At 43.6% G+C, this 4,564-nt stretch overlaps 1 pseudogene; it reads right to left on the bottom strand.

Moving 5' to 3' along the window:
* Positions 1–360: 360 nt before the first annotated feature.
* Positions 361–4,564, bottom strand: part of LOC119279065 — a 4,760-nt pseudogene continuing 556 nt past the window's right edge.

Raw genomic sequence — 4,564 nt, 5'->3', positions numbered from 1 at the left:
GATTGCGCAGCTTATTTTTTCGAAGAGAAATACGCTCAACAATGTGAAGGACAAAGTTACCCGGCTTGCAAAGAAGAAATAAATGTGGCAAACTTTATGTAGTAGAAAATTTTGTTGGCTCAAATAATGTTTACATTTATTTCAACTTTGATATCTTGTGACGAAGAAGACACTACTATTTTGAATATTTAAGTCGAGAATGACATTTGGATTATTATTTTGTCTTCATGCCGTTGTCTTTAAATTTGAATTATTCATATTCATAGTTCTGCCGTCGTCAAATTGTTTGGATATATCCTGTACTGGTAAATGTTAAAAAAATGCCCATGTATTCATTATGCACTATAGTGCCGTCGTTGTTTACTGTTGTTTTTCTGCACTGCCGCCGTCGCTTGTAACACCGACGTTCTTAGTTTTTCTTTTTAAAGCACTGTCGCCGTCGCTTATAACACCGACGTTCTTAGTTTTTATTTTTAAAACAATAGCCCGACGAGTGCGCCGACCAGTCTGATGTCAGACTGGACCGACGACACTGTCCAACAGGGCAGCATCGAACGACGGGTAGCCTAGCGATTTAATCAAAGGCATTCGACTGCATATGCGCCGCCGGGTATATAAGCAGGTCATCGCGCGCTCCGTCGGGCGAGGTGGGACTAAACCTTTCCTATCGCAGCCGCCGTGCCTGCAGCGACGCGCGTGACCGCGTGGGCTGGCCCAATAACACTGCACAGCTCGCGGAGCGACGACGGCCCAAGTACCACGCGGCGCGACGATAGCACAAGTACCACGCGGGGGCGACGGGAAATGTTTAGTCTCACCTCGCCCGACGGAGCGCGCGACAACCGGCTTATATACCCGGCGACACATAGGCAGTCGAACTCCTCTGATTAACTCGCTCTGCTGCCACCGTCTGACGCTGCCCTGTGGGACAGTGCTGCCGTTCGACGCTGCCCTATGGGACAGTGCCGCCGGCGCACTTGTCGTGCTTTTTTTTTTAAAAAAATGACGGGGTTGTAAGCGACGGCGACCGTACAGTGCAGAAAAATCAACAGTAAACAGCGACGGCACTACAGTGCATCATGAGCACATAAAAATAAACATAGTAAAAATACTTCTTGCATTACATAGTCTGTCATCAAACAAATAGTTATGTTGGTATTGTAGCAAATAGTCTGACATCAACAAAGTAAAATAAGTCTCATATAACATAATTTAAGAATTATAAAAGATCACATAGATAGAAGCAATCCATCAAAAAATTGTCTTCAATCAAAGGGTGAAGCAATCTTCCATAGCAATCCATCAAGAAAATGTCTTCAATCAAAGGGTGAAGCAATCTTCCATACTCCAGAATTCAAGCAAAGTTCCTACATATCAAAACAGTAAGATATGTGTTAATTCATAATAAACAAATAAATTTGGTTTGAACAATAGGATTTACAATAACATACGAAAATCATACTTAGGATTTTGAGGGCACGTGGACTTATAATGAACCGTAAGACCGCACTGTCCACATTGACGTTTGCTTTTCTCATCAAAAGCTTTAGGTTGCCCATTTTTAGTGACACCAGGACCATCCTTACCGCGGCCTTTAACATTCTGTTTTGGTGCGCCTTTGGTGTTAACTTTTGGGGGATCACGGACAAGACCATGATCTTGATTAGGCTCAAATGCATCGTTGTTCACAAACTTTACCTCCGCACCAGGCTCATCCTCCTCAGTGTAATCATTATCTATTATGTCCCTCAGAGCCGCCTTCAACTTGTCGAATAAAAATGGTTTATGGCATGCTTTATGAGTTGCTTCGGCAGATAAGATAGTCAACTCGCTGTACCTAGCTCTGTCCCCTGCACCTGCCCATCCCCACGCAAACAGATCGCTAGTGCGCTTCACGGGAAGTCCACCCCTTGCAACTTGGCTTAACCTCCGCAGTACTAAACACTTATGTATCTCACGTAAGCGTAGCTGAATCAGAATGTGAAGAATATGTTTGCAAGGAAGTCCTTTGTGATACATGCTTCTGCAACTGCACTTCACGGTTTCTTCAGAGTTACCTGGGGTGTAGTCCACGGTGAATCTGATATCCCCATTTTCCTTCCATGTCAGTATGAATCTGTGAGTTTCTGCTCCTCTGAGTCTCTCAAGGACCTCAAGCTCCCGTGCCTTCTTCATATCTTCCTGTAAGATATAAACGTTTGCCGCAGTGAACTCACGGGCAGCTGATTTCTCAATATCTTTACACTCGTCCAATACTGGTACTGGGACTGTCTGTGAGTTTGTGTAATCATCATGCGCCTCGTTCTCACGGAGACGAACTATGCAGTTCTCATAGTGCACAATCATATCAAGAATAGTCATACTGGAGTCTAGATGCAAGTGAAGGCATGAATTCAGACTCTCACTTCGCTGGTTACTTCGCTTACCTAAGAAAAACCTACCAGACAGATATGATGCAGCCCAAAGCCTTTTCTTCTTGTAAAACCTACGTAACCATGTCTTTGTTTACTCCGACTGCCATTTGGCGGTAAACGCTGCCCATCTCTCCTCAAATACTTTTTTTGAAGTGGCATAATAAAGTAGAGACCTAAACTCCTTTAGAGACTTATGATGAAGGTGTTTCTGCATGTTCTTCTCAATATGCCACGAGCAAAGACGATGCCAAACCTCCGAAAGTACCTTTCTGATGGCCTTAATCATAGCGGCATCTCCATCAGTAATTACTGACCTGGGCCTCTTCTGACAGTGAGGCCTCAAAAACGTCTGAAGCAGCCAGACATATGTATCTTCCATCTCGTCAGACACAAGAGCACAACCGAATACCATGGTGCAACGGTGGTTGTTCAGACCGACAAAAGGTATAAATGGCATGCCATACCTATTCATCATGTATGTGTTGTCGAAGACTGTCACATCACCGTAGTCAACATAGTGTCGACGTGATTGAGAATCACACGAGAATATGTTTTTCAGCCTTCCTTCATCATCGATGGTGTGCTCAAAGAAGAAATCTAGATCTCTCTCTTTTCTGGTCATCATGATCCCAATGGCAGTGTCTGCATCACCTTGTGCAAGCAACTTCATTTTTTCTCTATAACACATGTTATAAAGCATCTTCCTCCCAAAACCAGCCTTTCCATATGACCCCTACCTACTGACGAGATTATCATAAATCATATGTTTCCTGATTCCAGCACCTTCCATAGTTAAGATCTCAGCTTTCTGATATTCTTTTATCTGATTATGAGACCGAAGAAACGTGACTTCATCCGATCTAGCTAGAACATGATTGTGATCATCACTGAAATTGCTGACATACCAAACATCACGCTCTTTATCAAGTTACAAAGTTATATGCGCATCACAGAAGCAACGAGTCTCCCCTCTCAGCCTGCGAGTCCTGCCTTCCATTGTACAAAGTTTTGCGTGTTGTTTCCCAGATCTCGCACACAGATACTTTCTCAAGCGCTTAGTTCCCTCAAGACCTTTCGAATATTTCGGTGAGTCCTTTCTTACGCTAAAACCACGCTCGTAAGCATACTAGTTATAGAAATTGTAAGCCTCACCTAGTGACTTGAACGTCTTCCTCATGACCTTCCAATGCATGTCCAATGATTCTTGTTGATATTCATCAAATCCGATGTAAAAATTAAACAGATCATCACCAACATGCTCATCCTTCCCGCTTGTACCATCTACTTCTCCCTGTAAATTAATGCATTAAACCATTTATGTCAGTCAATTATTATTTTAATATGTAATGTATGTAAGTTTCAAAACTTACTTTGCTGAAGCTGTCATCATGAGATGCATCAACGTGCGATTTGTTACTTTCATCATCCACAGTATTCCTCACAAAGTCCTCGTCCTCGTCCATCTGCGGACATTGCACAAAAATACATGTAAGCGCTCATATGGTATTATGTCATTTCTTCTCTGATTTTTTTAAAAACATATCCGGAGTGCACTTTCAGCAAATGAATCATCTATATCCATATCATCATCATCATCGCCATGTCGCTGCATGATTTAAAAAAATATGTAATTGTCCGTGCGGTTTATCATATTTAATTTTTTATCAACATTGATCACACTTACATTGCCACTATAAGATTCATCCAAACTCATGTAGTTCTCCTCGGCAGGTTCATCCATATTCAGTGACGAGGTTTCGTTGTCCTCGCCGTAATCATCGCCATCATAATCGCCCTCCACCTCTAACTATACATGTTTAAAAAAAATTCTAAGATCAATCAAACACCATGTAACATCATCCCTAAAACAATTATTTCATCAAGCACAACGATGTCTCAAACCAACCTCTTGCACGGCGGCGAGTATTTCAGCCGGATCCATTTTCTCCGATGAAGAACGTGATGAGGGCGTGACGTTGCTGGCCGGCGGAGGCAGGTGTCGACGATGTGAGGACGATGGCTGGTCGTAGCAGGCGTAGTGCGCAGAGGGAGGCAGCGACGTAGATCACGAGTGGGCGGCCATCTGGGTGACGGGAATGGAACGCGGCGGCGGCGGCAACGGCGCCGGGACACGCGCGGCGGCAGCGGCA

The sequence above is a fragment of the Triticum dicoccoides genome, chromosome 3B (genome assembly GCF_002162155.2).
Source record: "Triticum dicoccoides isolate Atlit2015 ecotype Zavitan chromosome 3B, WEW_v2.0, whole genome shotgun sequence".
Taxonomy (NCBI): domain Eukaryota; kingdom Viridiplantae; phylum Streptophyta; class Magnoliopsida; order Poales; family Poaceae; genus Triticum; species Triticum dicoccoides.
The sequence above is the reverse complement of the archived record's forward strand: the minus strand, read 5'-3'. Positions and strand labels throughout refer to the sequence as shown.